The sequence below is a fragment of the Photinus pyralis genome, unplaced genomic scaffold (genome assembly GCF_008802855.1).
Source record: "Photinus pyralis isolate 1611_PpyrPB1 unplaced genomic scaffold, Ppyr1.3 Ppyr1.4_LG4, whole genome shotgun sequence".
Lineage (NCBI taxonomy): Eukaryota > Metazoa > Arthropoda > Insecta > Coleoptera > Lampyridae > Photinus > Photinus pyralis.
The window spans coordinates 41719362-41736838 of NW_022170511.1; the positions used below are offsets into that span (position 1 = coordinate 41719362).

The window sequence follows — 17477 nt, forward strand, 5'->3', positions numbered from 1 at the left end:
AACTAAGGTTCCCCCTGACATACGCCTTGGAAACCCCTGTCAAACGAACTGCTTCCAAAATGGTGTGCTGTAAGGAAAATGTATTAGGTGCATAATGCATATTCATAAGAAAAAACGAAAATAATTGATTTAAGAATTGGGCGTTGACTATCACTCAACTTGGGAACGGAAGACATGATTCCAATGTGTCTGCACAGGTTTGTTCGCAAAGACAATCGTTTTGCTTCATAAAAAAAAGTACAATTATGAATTCATACTTCTACAAATTAATATGATGCAAATTGATTGATTCCGCCAAAGATACCTTTGAAGAATCATTGCAATCAATCTTATGTCACCAAGATAAGAAGACAACTAAACTTTACTTACGATGTACGATCAGTTGAAAATATCTCCAGACACTATTCACTTTTCCCCCACTGCTTAAAATTAATAAAAGAAAAATCCTACCTTTATATAGCTGCCCTTCTCGAATCTGTAACAAGAAGAAAAATTCTGTTAAGAACATTGCCAAACTGTGGCTATCTACTTAAAATTAAGCGTGAAATTTCCCTACAAAGTCTTATGACAAAAAAAACTAAAACCGTCCACGTTAAATAAATAAATATAAGTACCAATAAATTCTCTTAGAAGAAACGCAATTTTAGTTTGTTTAATGAGTCTATTGGGTGTACTCACCTCTCTCGTATTCAATATCCATACAATTATTCAACAGGGATGACGATAATCTTGAATCAAGATCCACTACCGGAGTTGCTTGTGTAGAACTGATACTGGGAGTAGACCGATCACTTGGCCCTGTGAATAACCAATGAAATTAGCAAAACAACGTAAACACACAATGTAATAATTTATTGTAAGAGTGTGCTCATTTATTAAAGAACTGTAATATGATCTTATGGCATCACACGCCAGTAACAATAAACGAACATACTATTTATTAAGTCAACTACTCACCCTCTTTTTAAAAACTATTAAGCCAATCTTCATGTAATAATAAATGAGGTATAACAATCATCAAATCCATGGCACTTGGAAACGAAAGAATTGACTACAATACTTCTCCATAGTCTCGTTCGTCGACCAGTCAGTTTACGTCTTATCATTACTGTGGCTATGAATACATAATCGCTTGTTAATATAACGAAAACTGACGCAGACTTCGAAAGGGACTAGGTACTTAAAGAATCATTGAGGTCAATCTTACATCGCCAAGATGATAGATTGAGAAGATAGTCACAACTCACTTACTACTTTCTCGGTTAGCTCAATACAGTTGACGATCTTCTTTTTAGTCACCATATGCACTAGTCACTTTTCCCCCCTTTACACAAAATATGACATGCAATACACCATGCAAAAGAGAAAAAATCCTACCTTTATAAGGCTGCCCTTCTGGAATCTGTAACAAAGAATAAAAGTATGATAAGGTCAGTTTCTTAAATTACATTTTTTGGAATTTATTATAGTTAATGCTGAAAGACCACACTGAAGTTCTGCCTTTGCACGCTGCATTTAAGAAAAAAATGTAAATTATATCTGATGAAAAAATCTCATTTAAGTTTAGAAAACCGTTTATTTATTGTGCTCGTAGTATCACCAGATGTGAATAGCTAAACATATAAATATAAAATGGAAATTTACCATTAGCCTTATGAATTCCGGCCTTGCCTGCGAAGCATCATGAACAGTAGAACGAACGATGCACTGCACAACCTGGAGAAAGAGGTCTCACTTTGCGAACTGTAGACCTGGCAAACCCAGTGGCATACAGAAAAATCTGTACTGGCACCTGAAATAAAAACAAATTTACGTTAAAAATGCGAAGTACCATGCCAAGCACATTTTAAAAATCGAAGTGTCCTCAAAGAATACTACTGTGTTAGAGCAATTTTACTCAAATTCTGGTTCAAAAATCTCTCAAAAAGTATTATTTAATTCTTTTCGGATATTTAGGCAAGGCGCGCACTTGTGATGGGTGCCAGTATCGATCTTGTCCTTCGCTTTCGAAATAAAAAAAAGAAGCGGTATTAGGTATTGCGTAAATAGAGCATGTCACATCTTTTTTAATCTCTCGCAATTTAATTTATCTTCGCTTAAAAATTAAGTGTTTGAATGACTAAACGATCATGCGCGCCTAGTCTTACTAAGGCTCTCTAACTTTTTAGAGCTCTAGTCTTACTTGTTTGTGGTTACATATGACCAAATTTAAAAAATGTTAAGGTTGCTTTTTGTTACATTTTCCGAAAAAACGATATAATTTGGGAACTAAAGAATGAAGTTTGTATGGTAAAACTTGTATCTTCTCTTCTGTAGTATCTTGTTTAAATGGCCATTCAAGTTTTACAGATTTTCTTTGTACCGGATGATTTCGGTTTTATTTCTTTACTTAAACCGCCGAAATTTGGAAGCTGGACAATTCTAGATGATGACATAAAGAATTCGACGAAACTTTTATCATTTGATGATTTTAAGTAGGTAGGTACATATTTTGCGAGGAATTTTTATGTGGCTCGGTAAATGTAGAATAAGTTCATCTCAATTTATCAGTATGCAAGAAGGGTTTCTCATTTGCTGCTGTACATATTTAGAAAAACTGGAGGATTCCCCTGCAGGATATGTAACACAACGGGCGATAAAAAATGGAATGGAAGTACGATTTCCTGTGTAAACAAAACATTCCAAAAGTAACTGGACTACTGTCATTTTTGATAGCATACTATGTATTTACATTGAACCGTAAAAACTGAAAAGTTTACAGAGGAAAGCGTGCTAGAAATAAAAATTTTATGAAAATCATCCGGGAAACGTTTTTTTTAATTTCCAACCTTCAAGAAATATGCAAAGTTGTAGGAAATTTAGAAAGCTTTCTTTTTATCAAGGAAAATTTTTCATTACAATACTAAAAACTAAAATTGGGCATTCTCCATGATTCCAACAGTAGCTGCCAACTACAAATGCAAATTAATTCAAAATACTTCTGCACTCTTGAATTTATTTAATGGGTCTTGATCTCATAAGTAAAGTGAGAAATGTTACTCAAAATTGTCATTTCTTCAAGGAGCGCAAACAGAATGGCAATATTTACATTATGGTTCAATATTTATTAAATTTAATATGTAGTGGGTATTGTTAACAGTTTTTAAATTACGTGCACTCTGCTCTTCCATTGTTCTCATCCTATGAAATGACATGAGTAAGGAACAACATGAAGTTGGAAGTACAGATGAACATTTTGAATATCTCCGTTATGGCTTGAGCACTTAATTTGTATAATGCGGCAAAAATTGACACAAAATTATACCGTGTTAATGACTCGAATATCTTCAAGTGGTAGCTCCATCTTTACAGACCTCATTTTATTGCATGAGAAAAACTTTTGAAACAAAAATGGGCCAATAATGAAAATTCAAAATCATAATAAATAGTTGCCACTTGCATTAAGAAAAACACCTTTATAAAAACAAAAACTATACATTCTACCTGCTACTCCGAATTAGGTTTTCCTGCAGTTTTTCTAATTCGTAAGATAAATACCGGAGTAGTACAGAACAACTTAAGACCTTCTGCAGAGGCACCTCTAAAAAGCATTATGCGGGTCACTCTGTAATTGGGCACAAGCCTGTTGAGGGCCCAGTACAAGAGAGGGATAATAAATTAATTAATTAATTAAATAATTAAAATCACCGAAAAGGGGTATTAAAAAGATTCTAAAGACACAAAAAATTGGCTTTTTTCATGATCGGTAACAAAGAATATTTTCAATCAAGTGAGAGATTTGTAGCAGACTTCATATTAAACTCGAAAAGAGCACACTTAATTCCGAAGCACTGAATACAAACATACGTGAAGAGTATTAAGACAAAAGAAACCGCAAAAAAAAACTACGATAATTATATGATAATTCCCAGTTCATTAAAAAAAAGTGTGTAAGATAGCGTTGTAGCAACTTCATACATAGATCCGGGTTATGCATACAGCCAATGATACTGTAGTGCTTGAATACACTATGCGTTTTAACTGGTCCCGTTTGACCAGACCGTTTTGAACGGATTACTGCATCCAATGGATTTAAATGCGAGCGTTTACACTTGTCCGGTTGCGTTCCGGTCACCACAAGCGACCGCAGCTTGCTGCGATTCAGCCGGATGACCGGATAGCGGGATGATACCAAAAACACGTGCATTTATATGTAGGAGTTTATACTATCCGGTTCTACCGCTGCGGTTATATAATTTTTTAATATGTTTGATGTTCAAAGGTTCATCGAATGTGTCTAATAATTCATCGACCGATTTGGTTGACGTCCGAAATATTCAAAACACTTATTTTCGTACTTGCGTACATTGATAAAAAAGATCCAAAACCGATTGCTGGATTCACGCTCCGCAAACAACGGACGTATCCAGTAACGACGCTTTTGGGGCTCTTTTAAGCAGTTCAGGGCTTTAAGAGCGCAAACCAGCACTACCTTTGACGACACTACAATTGCTAATAAATAAATGGATGCGTTTTCCGATGGTCATGTAGACGCACGCAACCTTCCGGTTTTGCAGGATGCGTTTAAAACGCATAGTGTATTCAGGCACTTACTACATCATTTACACATATTTCGAAAAAATATTCCAACACCATTCGACATAATAGATATTTTTAACATAACTACAGCAACATCATGAAAGAACACCGAAATTACTGATCTCTTGCTGTTTTGAATCATTCAAATTGAATTAATGAACAATTTTGTGCGGTTTGGTGATATAACAGAATATGACTTGTAATAAATAAGTATTGGTAGTTCTTCATTAGATCACGTATTTTCAAAAACAGTCCTTCAATTACTCTTGAAATTTCTAGCAAGGGTTTGGGAATTGCAATTACCATTTTAAAAATACATAGTAATGTCATACTGATCGAAAGTGCTTAACACCTAAAATTTGCTTTGTGTACACATCAACAAGAAAATAAAAAATACAGCAGAGTATGTTGGGATAGTGCAACTACCAACAGTTTACAACACACCTTTTATGGACAGGCTGTAGAGGTGGGGTTGTGTAATGTATAATTATTTCCGCCGTCAATGTTGGAAGGCTTTCATCAACTGGTACATTACTCCTTGGATAAATTACACGGCATCCAAACGGAACCACCTAAAAAATACAACACTTATTGATATATTCAAAAAAGGGCCTATGTGATTAAAAAGAGCAAAAAAATACGCAATTATATCGCAATCGCAATTATTTGATTTTTTCCACGTTGCAAGTCTAATAAGATCCTCGAGTATCCAGAGCTGGGTAGAACTTGTAGTGAGAAGCCACTTTTATTTGTAAAGTATGGTTGGCTGTCTAACCACACAGCATTATTCAATATGCAAACATCTTACCAAAGAATACCCTTACTCTTTGATTTTACCAAAGATCATAGTGTAGTATGATCTTTGATTTTACTAATGTATAATGGTATAGATGGAGTTGTGATAATTAAAGTGTGTGTGGACTACATGATGGAAGTCCAGAGGGTTTAATTTTGAAAGTGAAGCTCCACCTCAACTTGCCTCATCTGACACATTACGATGATCATTTTTATTAATGAGCGAGTTTATAATTTTGCGGTGTCTGTCCATCTGTCAGCAAAATCTCAAAAACGAATGGCCCGATTACGATGAAATTTTGCAGGTGGATTCTTTATCAAATTTGTAGGTCGGAGTTCGTAAATTGGCAATGTAGACCAAAAAATAAAGAAAGCTCTTTTGATATCTCTGATAGTTATGAACCAAATTGCATGCAATTCAAAAGCCATGTAATATGTAATGCCTAGCCAAGTCAGTCAGGGGCTCGTTTGCTATATTTGTTTAATTTATTGAATTTCTCAATGTACAGATGAAAATATCTCAAAACATGAAAACCATTTGACAAACCGATTTAATTAAAAGAACTTTTTTAAACTGAACACGCATCAACTACAAGAGAAAATCTACTGAGCCAAACTTGATCTTTGGTACATTGCATTAGAATCACTTTCCCAATATTTAAAAATATGCAGAAATATTAGTGCATAAAATTTGTGAAATCAATTACAAACAATTCAAAAATACTGTTGCAGAATTTGCTAAAGAATCAGAAACTGTTTTGAGTCTCAAAAATAATATATTGTTTACCAAGAATGAGAAGTCAACCCAGATAATACGAATCAAAAGAAACAGAGAAGCGGAAACAAAGCAGAAAAGTAAACTTACTCTGCTTCTTTTCAACTTCTCTGCTCTTGGCAACAAAATAATACTGTTGTTTGAATATATTCAGCAAAACATTTGATTAGACTAGTCTGCAATGAAATTAAGGCTGGGATTGCCTGAAAAGAGAAGTACCCATAGTAAAGGACAAAGTTTTTTTCGTTAAAATGTGCTGGTACCTAATAATGAATAGCGTAACTACAGCAGTTTTCTATACAAATATTTAAATAATTATACTCTCTTTAAGTGGGCCCCAAACAACACAGAGGGTGCTTTAAAAAAATGCAATTTGATTTGCATAACCACACGACAGTCGACAAGAAGATACAAAACACAAACGCAAGGTCGTTCACGGCTCCTTACAGACTGCTAGGTTAACAAAATTATAATTAGCTCTCTACCACACATAACTTGAGGAGAATAATGAACCGCTTGTAACGTAACTTTATGAAGTAAAAATCGCGTAATTATTGGCATGGGGGACTTTCAAAATTAAGGTCGTAAAATTGGTTCACAAGTGGCGACAGGGGCTTTTTGTTTGGGAGGACCCTCAGTAAAACTCTTGATTCCTTCACTTAATGAAATTCAATGTCATTACGAAGTGTGTTTGTTATAACGATCCTAGTGCCTATTCAAATAACAGGTAACGAAGACTTTGTAACTAACAAAATGTTATTACAGTAAAGACGCGTTTTGACTTTTAGGACTTGGAAAAGTTCAACCATATTTTCGTTTTTTTTATATTGTTCTCTGAAACGGTAGGGACATTTCGAATTAGAACAAGCAAAAGCTTTTATGGAGAATGGATTTTTGTCAAAAAGTATAGTAAAAGTTTTTCTTCTTGTAAAGTCAATCCGGGGACACGGTATACCGATTTTTTTTTAAATTTTTTAGCCGCTTATACCTAAATATACATTTGTTCCCAATGTCTTACATTCGAGGGATGGTGTTTTGTAAATTAGTAATTGACAGGCTGATTCGAATTCGAGGGCCACCATGGGAATCTCGGGAAATGTAAGAGATAGGTAGGTGGTAAATTTGGCAAAGTTGTGTATGCTTAACAAAAACAGTTTTGAAACTGAAATTCTGACTACTTTCGGAGATATCCGGAAAAAACGAGATTTTGAAAATCGTTTTTGTTTTTTACTGAAGTTAATAGTTATTTACAAAGATATTTAATAATAAATGACACATTATTATGGCCACTTTTTTCCCTCTACAAGATGCTACTTTTAAATTTGAAGATTGACGTTTCGTCTCCGGTTAACTATAATCATTGAATACAAACACTATAAGAAGCCTAACGCTTATTCAATGCTATAATCAACTTTGTTTCTTATGGAAGTAATTTTTACTTTTTGTGCGATTTGATAGTGAATTTTTTTCTGATTTCAAAAATCAATGTTTTTAATCCTTGGAAAACATCTTTTTTGCCTTTGTCTTAAGTAACGTACGTAAGTAGTTTCTTGCGTTTTTACGAATTAACGTTATTTCTTATTAAAACTAGATGATGTTACCATCAAGGGTAACTTTGTCAAATGTAAACTACCTATCTCTTACAGTTCCCGAGATCCCCATGGTGGCCTTTGAATTTGAATCACCCTGTATAGGTCAATTATTACACATTACACTACTATAAACTGACTAAACTAATACTAATAATATGTAATAGGTACTATCATTGAATAAAGAGCTTTATTCAATGGTACTATTGAAGTTCAAAAAATTTAATTTGCAACAAGGTATGGATTATAAATTACGGTATTTTAATCTGCAAAGTGCAATAACAATAAGCAAAGATAAAGAATAAGGAAGACGGTCAAACAAATCGCATTACAAATAAACACCCACACAAGGTCGCAACTTGCCAGACATCAACAACAATATACAACAGCCCTTTGTTCTAAAAATGACGTAAAATTTTGATATTTGTTATAAAGGAATGTTACCTATCCCCATTTCTATTATTTATTTCATAAAACGATAGGTAGAGGAGGTTACCTTTTGCAATGAATAGGAAAGAGAAACCAAATAAATTTCGAAGCAGTGAACGATCTTTTTCTTGCTGTCAGCAAATTCTTTTACAAGCAGGCTCTGTTTAACCTTGAAAGAGAATCGCTAAATGATTTAACATAGGCAACTTACATAGCCTGCTAGTTTTTTTATGCTCGTAAATTTTTGTCTTTTGTTATCCCCATTACACAGTACTAGCTCAACGGTACTAGCCTAGTTAAAAAGTAAGAACAACTCCATCGCAAGATAAAAGCGCTTAGGTACCTATTTCATATCTTTATCGTATTTTTTACCGACTTCATGAAACTCTTGGTGGCACCCTCTGTGAGAAAGAAGCTACACTGTTGACCGCGATATTAGTCACAGCTGCGTAGTTTATTTCCATTTCTCCAGTTCACATGCCCATTTTTCAGAACTTCATTCACCACTTTTTTTATGAAAATTTTTGAGCTTCACATAAATTGCCAAAATATAGATAAGTATTCACGCTACCGATCCCATACATTCGTATTGCTTAAAATGCTCCCTAATTTTTGCAATTAATTCCTAAACTATGAACTCTTTTGACGCATGTTTTCTAGATTTTTTAAACATATATTAATGGACAAAATATCAGTTTATATTGTATGGAAACTATGCTCTGTACATCTATCTACCTAATGCATATTTTTCCGATCATATACACCCCTTGCTTATGGAATGGTGAATGAAGTTCTGAGGCAATGCACGCCCCATTGAATTACATGTGCATCACCAGTTGCCTATATTCTCTAAATCCAAACCTTAAAACTATAAATCGGCCTGTTTTACAGGAATTATAAGATGCTTGTGGATTCTTTGCGAGCACGTTAAAATAAGCCACAGAATGCTTAGATTTTGCACGTTAAAACTTAAAAGATTTACCGCTTTGCTTACCCAGCTCTGCTTACCAATATATTCTTATACTAATAATAACTTAACAAAGAGAAATAGAAAATTATTTACAATCAAGTATGGTTGGTTTCCTAACTTCCAGATTCTAACCATTTCTAACATCTTTCCTGTGCACACTGGTGGTAAGGGATTGATCTACTACTGTATCCACTGCCAATATTAACCAACCCAGCTTTTCAACATTGATCCATCTTCCTTGGAACAAGAAGTTTGGCACGCCATAGTAATTGGTCCACCTAAAAAATATGGCCGTACTAAAAAAACTGTCAACCACAACAATTGTAGGTAAAAACATGAGTATTTAGTATTTTTAAATAGGATAATTTTATTATACACTTGAAAATGTAATGGGTTCGTACCGAAACATGTGTACGGCATAACTTTTTGTAAGCAACTTTAACACTTCATTACATTCTTTGGGGAGATCATGAATTTCACTTATTCATTTTTGCAACTAAAAATTTAAATATTTTTTGGTTCACGTGAACAGAATCAGGATTTGAGCAGTACAATTTCACTCGCATGCCAAGGTGAAACCGCCAATGGTATAAACGAAACATAAATCTCAAGCAATCAGCACTTTCAACTGCAAATAATCACAAAAAAATATATAATTGCTTCAAGCTATTCTAATTTTACGACAAAAACGTAAAAAAGATGTGACTGCAAACAACGTCTAATCTCATGGGGCTATTACATTTTTTAGCCTTGCCCAAATATTCAAATGTTATGAAAAAATACTAAGATATTGTAAACTACAAACAAATACAACCATTATTATCAAACTTGGTCACTAAAAATCGACCTGTATGCCTTTAGAAACAAACTACCGAATATTCATTGAAATATGGGATGCTTGCAAATTCAAGTGCTTACAGGCCTTCAACAGACCAAAAAGCTTAGTGTTTTCAACTGGAAATTACATTTACAAATCGCGAAAATATGTAAAACTCAATAAAAAAGTTGCTAGGGAATGCAAGGACTTTATATGAGTGATGCTAACCACATAATTTCGCTTTGAGATAATAATGGCAACATGAATAACCATTCACAATAAAGCAAGTTTAATTATACATCGGACATGACCAAACGATCGAAGGGAATACAAACGTTACATCTAATTTTGTTAAAATGTCTGGTAACTCATGGCCAAGCGAATCAGCGCGCAGGGATGGTGATCTTAATTTAAGTGGGTGCGTTGATTACCAATTGTGTGTAGTTTGCCAGAAATTATGAACTTTCTTCTGAAAGTTTTAAATCACTTTTCTTTGATTTAAGGGATTATCCCTTATCATCCCTAATCAACGCACCCACTTAAATTAAGATCACTATCCGTTGACTAAATAAGGGATTGTATACAACCCTTAAATCACACAAAATTAATTTCACATCTTCGGAAACGGATTTCAATTTCTGACAAGGGACAAAGGACAAAGGAAAAAAAGATTGTAATTAACATTTAAAATTGTAAGTACAAAAATATATGACAAGACACAAAACAATTGGAAATCATCCCATCTACTTACTTTAAAGTCGTCATCCACCAACCAAATGATTAAAATGTGTGTAAGTTTCACTCCAACTCGGTCATTAGTAAGATAATTGACGAACCACAGCACCAGATTGGGACAGGCGTTTAGGACGTTAAAAGTCGTGATCAATTCATCGTTGCGGCATTGGTTGCAGCCTGCACTCCCAAATAGTCCTCTCCTCCATTGAAAAGTTGCTCAAAATGAAGACTAAAGTAGGTATAAGTCGAGCCCTCTTCGCAAGCTGAACATGATTGTGCGTCATCATACTGGACTAGTCAACTTGAATTTTGTTTCTGTAATGCGGTCTCAATTTATCCATTAGGTTCGTACAAAATTCCTGGTAGTCTTGTTTGTGGTCAATCTTGCCATATTCAACCAAGATGTGTTCGATGTCAATGGCTGCGACGGTGGTGGTGGTAAGGTTAGTTGTGTTCGTGTTACAGTTTTATTTAAGATCGGTGGTGGTGGTCGTGGTCCAAAGAAACCAGTTGACAGCGGTTGTTCCCAAATGATCGGCTTATGGAAACACGACTACTGCAAGCCACGTACATACGAACTTTTTAACATCTGCTTGTCCAAGCAAACCACGACAGTTTGAAAGATTGCCCCCTGCGCTTTGTGCATGGCCAGCGCCGAGACCGGAGTGACGGAGAATTGACACCATTCAACAAAAATGTCCGAAAATTCCTTTTTTGTCTTAATTTGGGGCGTACATCTGTCTAATGGTATGTACTGGAATCGCCTTCCTCTAATCTTCTTGATCGAACTGCAGCCAAATCCTTTTCAAACACAACACGTTACTTTCTGATCTTTCAACGGCCCTTAGAAAACAACAGGCGCCATTTACCAGCCCCTCCTTAACGTCCATGTTCAGTTATCATATATCGGGCGCCAACCAACAAATGAATGCTTGATTGATACCAATATGAGACATCGGTCCGGTATATTACTGAAAAAAAAAATTATTACATATACACGAAAAAATTTAAAACGTGTCTAAAACCTACGCATATTTTTAAGTTATAATTATTTGTTTTTCGCAAATAAAAAAGTTTTTTTTATAAAAACAACTATTTTTGAATTGTTTATTAATAAATGTAGAGCATTCTCAAAATTAATGAAATAAAAATTTGTATAGCAAAAGAGCTCCTGTGTATGGCTACAGCTTGGCATTGCATAAATTATATGGCTAAAGCTATGCTCATTTTGAATTCCATGCAATTCGGTTCATGACTAACGGAGATGTAAAAGACGCCTTCCTTATTTTTGAACTGCATTGCCAATTCACAAACGGACAGACAGATGGACAGAATTAAATTACCACCAGATGAGTAGATGACAAAGGACTTTGAATTAACCAAAAATTCGATAAGCCGCTTGTGAGCAAGAGGCAAAGAGAACAGTTTGAAATGTGTTTTTTCGATTTTAATAGCCCTTATGATCATTTCATGCCTTAACGAGAATACAAACATGAAATAATTTTTAATTTCTGATCGGAGTGACACCAATACCAAGTCTGAAAGTGGTATAGTTCCAGAGCCTTTATGACTCAGACAGACGGACAGATAGACAGACAGACATCAATAGCACAAAAGTGCACTTTTTATTTTTTGAAAATAGAACAAAAAATTCCTATGATTATTATACTCGAAGAGCTTTACACATAGAAGTTGCAAAAATGTATTAGACAATAGTATGCCACTTGCCCTTTATAATTACACTTAAAAACAAAAATCGCGCATTAAAACCACCAAAAAGATTCAATAAAATCACAAAAAAATTTGTTCATGGTCAACAACAAAGAATATCTTCAATAAAGTGAGAGATTACACATATTAGAAAACTATAGAGAAATCCATAGCGGACTCGAAAATAGCACACTTTATTTGGCTAGGTTAAGTTAGCACACTCCTAAATCGGCACCCCCATTTGTTATATTTTCAAAATATTGTGCTGATTTTGTGCTAATTTCAGCGCCAATGCCCAAATGTTGTGTAGGTACTTCTCGTTTGCAAGAAACTCAAATTTTTTGGTTGTCGGTCCAACTTAGTACCTACTGGAACAGCATCATTCTGCAGAAGGTTGTAATCAACGTTTAAAAACGTACAAAAACTTCTGAAGGGGCACAAAACAATTGAGAATCATCCCGTCTACTTACTTTAAAATGACAGTCTATCATCAAATAAATAAAGGGTGTAATTAACCCAGTATCACACAAAATTAATTTCAGACCCTCCGAAAAGCATTTCAATTTCTGCAGAGGCAGAAACGATAGGTTTTCACTTGATCTACTTACATACAACCCCCGATTCATTAGCTAAAGGAAACGAAAGGTTGTAATCAACATTTAAAATCGTACAAAAATTTCTGAAGAGGCAGAAAACAATTGAGAATCATCCCGTGTACTTACTTTAAAATGAGATTCTATCATCAAATTAATAAAGGGTGTAATTAACCCTGTATCACACAAAATTAATTTCACACTCTCCAAAAAGCATTTCAATTTCTGCAGAGGCAGAAACGATAGGTTTTCACCCCATCTACTTACGTACAACCCCCGATTGATTAGCTAAAGAAAACAAAAGGTTGTAATCAACATTTAAAATCGTACAAAAATTTCTGAAGAGGCAGAAAACAATTGAGAATCATCCCGTGTACTTACTTTAAAATGAGAGTCTATCATCAAATAAATAAAGGGTGTAATTAACCCTGTATCACACAAAATTAATTTTACACCCTCCGAAAGCATTTCAATTTCTGCAGAGGCAGAAACGATAGGTTTTCACTTGATCTACTTACATACAACCCCCGATTCATTAGCTAAAGAAAACAAAAGGTTGTAATCAACATTTAAAAATCGTACAAAAATTTCGAAGAGGCAGAAAACAATTGAGAATCATCCCGTGTACTTACTTTAAAATGAGAGTCTATCATTAAATAAATAAAGGGTGTAATAAACCCTGTATCACACAAAATTAATTTCACACCCTCCGAAAAGCATTTCAATTTCTGCAGAGGCAGAAACGATAGGTTTTCACTTGATCTACTTACATACAACCCCCGATTCATTAGCTAAAGAAAACAAAAGGTTGTAATCAACATTTAAAATCGTACAAAAATTTCTGAAGAGGCAGAAAACAATTGAGAATCATCCCGTGTACTTACTTTAAAATGAGAGTCTATCATCAAATAAATAAAGGGTGTAATTAACCCTGTATCACACAAAATTAATTTCACACTCTCCGAAAAGCATTTCAATTTCTGCAGAGGCAGAAACGATAGGTTTTCACCCCATCTACTTACGTACAACCCCCGATTCATTAGCTAAAGAAAACAAAAGGTTGTAATCAACATTTAAAATCGTACAAAAATTTCTGAAGAGGCAGAAAACAATTGAGAATCATCCCGTGTACTTACTTTAAAATGAGAGTCTATCATCAAATAAATAAAGGGTGTAATTAACCCTGTATCACACAAAATTAATTTTACACCCTCCGAAAGGATTTCAATTTCTGCAGAGGCAGAAACGATAGGTGTTCACTTGATCTACTTACGTACAACCCCCGATTCATTAGCTAAAGGAAACAAAAGGTTGTAATCAACATTTAAAATCGTACAAAAATTTCGAAGAGGCAGAAAACAATTGAGAATCATCCCGTGTACTTACTTTAAAATGAGAGTCTATCATTAAATAAATAAAGGGTGTAATTAACCCTGTATCACACAAAATTAATTTTACACCCTCCGAAAGGATTTCAATTTCTGCAGAGGCAGAAACGATAGGTTTTCACCCCATCTACTTACGTACAACCCCCGATTCATTAGCTAAAGAAAACAAAAGGTTGCAATCAACATTTAAAATCGTACAAAAATTTCTGAAGAGGCAGAAAACAATTGAGAATCATCCCGTGTACTTACTTTAAAATGAGAGTCTATCATCAAATAAATAAAGGGTGTAATTAACCCTGTATCACACAAAATTAATTTTACACCCTCCGAAAGGATTTCAATTTCTGCAGAGGCAGAAACGATAGGTTTTCACCCCATCTACTTACGTACAACCCCCGATTCATTAGCTAAAGAAAACAAAAGGTTGCAATCAACGTTTAAAATCGTACAAAAATTTCTGAAGAGGCAGAAAACAATTGAGAATCATCCCGTGTACTTACTTTAAAATGAGAGTCTATCATCAAATAAATAAAGGGTGTAATTAACCCTGTATCACATAAAATTAATTTCACACCCTCGGAAAAGCATTTCAATTTCTGCAGAGACAGAAACGATAGGTGTTCACTTGATCTACTTACGTACAACCCCCGATTCATTAGCTAAAGGAAACAAAAGGTGGCGGGTGGCAAACTACGTCTAAATGGGTAGACGTTTTATATCATTTACGTACATATACCTATATCTACCTATACCTACAGGTAAATTAATGTCAACCCACTTGTAACTTTATTGAAATTTCAAGAAATATGTAGTTTACTTACCCCTTTGTAATGATCGGCGATTGGCACAAAAAGCTGGGTAGATCACTGACAACATCATACTGGAGGGAGGGGAGGCGAATAACGGCTTCCAAAATGATCGATTGCACCCCTTGATAGGATTTTCTGGATGCTTGGCAGCTTGCAATTTGTCGAAGCTAGAATATGATACCTATATTAGAGATTAGATAACACAAGTTAGATTGAGAGAACAAAAACACTTTTAATTCCTTACTACTGCTTAATTAAATCAAGCCTTCGATCAGGGACCAAACGCCCAACGCCCAAGTGACGCTATCACAAAAATGAAATCAAAACCCTCTACCTATACCTACCCATTGTGAATTCACTGCTCGTTAGATTAATATACCTAGATTAATTAAAGTATACCTATACCTAATGACCAGATTCATAATGCAGTAATTACTCACCCTGAACGTGTAACCGGATTGTACCATGAATAACGCTCGCGGACGAGACGACAAAATGGCGGGCGTTTGGCCATGAAGGACTCCAAGCTTTTCGTTCTCAAACGAAAATTATTTTTTACTCATACTCCTGAAACCTTCAATCGGCTCCCAAAAAGTTTGATGGCACCCTTTGATAGGATTTTCTGGCATCAGGATTGTCTGGACGCCTTGCAGTTTCCAATTTATCGAAGCTGGAATCTTCTACCTAAGTATTAGAGATTAAGGATAACACAAGTAAAATTATGAGAACAAAAACACTATGAAATTAATAAAAAGCGTTTTTCTTTAATGGAAACCCTTGATTAGGTAGGTAAAAAAAAACGGCCAACGCCCGAAGTGATGCTATCGCAAAAATTAAACTAAACCCATTACCTAATATGAATTCACCACTCGTTAGATTAATTAAAGTATACGTACCTACCGAATGGCAAGGTTAATAATGCATTAATTACTCACCCCCAACGTTTAAAACGACTGCATCAGGTATAACGTTCATGGACGCTGCATAAAAATGGCCGACGTTAGGCAGGTCAAAAACGACTCCAAGCTTGGTTTTAGTCTGCAACCTGCAACCTTCCATCAGCTCTTGGACATCACGCACAGGTATTGACGATGCTGACGATCGCAAGCTGTAAAATTAATTAATTATCACGATATATATTAGGATTGCTCTATAAACTGTCTGTACCGTTATGAACCGTGTGAAAGAAGAAAAATGAAAGAACACTTTGAGCCGTTGAGCAGTCGAGCTATACACCACCACCCCTCTTACTAAACTACGAGTATGCGCAATAGCACAGTTTTTGACGAACATGGAGACCCTTATAAAATCACCTCAAATTAAAGTACCTACGCTACCCAACTAATTTGATCAAATTAACCCTGTTTAAACTATGCAAATACATTTAAAATTAAAGGATTTCAACAATTAACTACTCACCCCAGACGCACATTGTAAAATTGATCGCAAAATTTACCAAACATTCGATGCTGTACCGGCACACCGTTAACTAAAAGCTCGTATATAATTACTTAGGTACCTACTTTAATTAGGTGATTGCATCAAAAGTCAATAATCGCTAAACAAAAAAAGTTAATTTATACCGCTGCACTAACGCGTTACTGATGCACATGTTTGCGACCTTGTAAGCTCAAGCTAGATTAAAAAGTAAAAAGCTCAACTGAAACCGATGACCTCAATTCAGAACGCCTGCGATTGGTTATAATTTGAATTCGTCTAGGACGATACTATCCGTCCCAATACATTCGATTCGTATTTTTCCTGGAATTGTGCTTGCTTTGGATTTTTATCATACCTTCACGCCGGTGGCAATTTCGATCAATCCGCAATATAATTATTAAAACGAGAAGTATACAGAAACTCAGGTTAATTTACTTTTAAGTTCCGTACAAGCAATGCGTTTGACGTCTTTGAAAAATGTGAAGGTCAAAGCCAAAAATTTAGTCTGAAGTCATAATTTCATGCGCTAGACTAACAGTTGCTATAGTGTTCAAAAATTTCCATTTAGGGGCATTTGGATGCAGATTCGTGTTTGTTTACAATGAACGTATACGTAAATATTTCATAATAGACACTTTGGACAAGCACTGTGTAAACGTGTGCGTATTACGTAAACGTTACTTTGTCACGGATACGTATACGTATGCTGTGAGTTAAGGTTGCTTTAGTTAGAACTGTGTTTTTCTAAGGTAGTGTATCTGACGTTTAGAATATTTTTCAAATACACAGACTCTCATAACCCAACCGTAAAGCTATGTTGCGTACATCGGTTTATTCTCAAGGCTACAC

At 34.9% G+C, this 17477-nt stretch overlaps 1 long non-coding RNA gene across 2 annotated transcripts; it reads right to left on the reverse strand.

The window, feature by feature from the left end:
• Nucleotides 1-15: 15 nt before the first annotated feature.
• LOC116168090 lies at nt 16-16219 on the reverse strand. 2 transcript variants are annotated; one of them, XR_004144708.1, is made up of 10 exons: nt 16124-16219; nt 15629-15872; nt 15201-15355; nt 10705-11659; nt 9230-9414; nt 5023-5150; nt 1645-1792; nt 1378-1402; nt 679-798; nt 16-475 (listed from the first exon to the last, which is right to left on the reverse strand). It is a non-coding gene; the product is annotated as an uncharacterized LOC116168090 (long non-coding RNA). The 2 variants fall into 2 exon arrangements; XR_004144707.1 differs by having other exon boundaries at nt 679-1402.
• Nucleotides 16220-17477: the final 1258 nt, after the last annotated feature.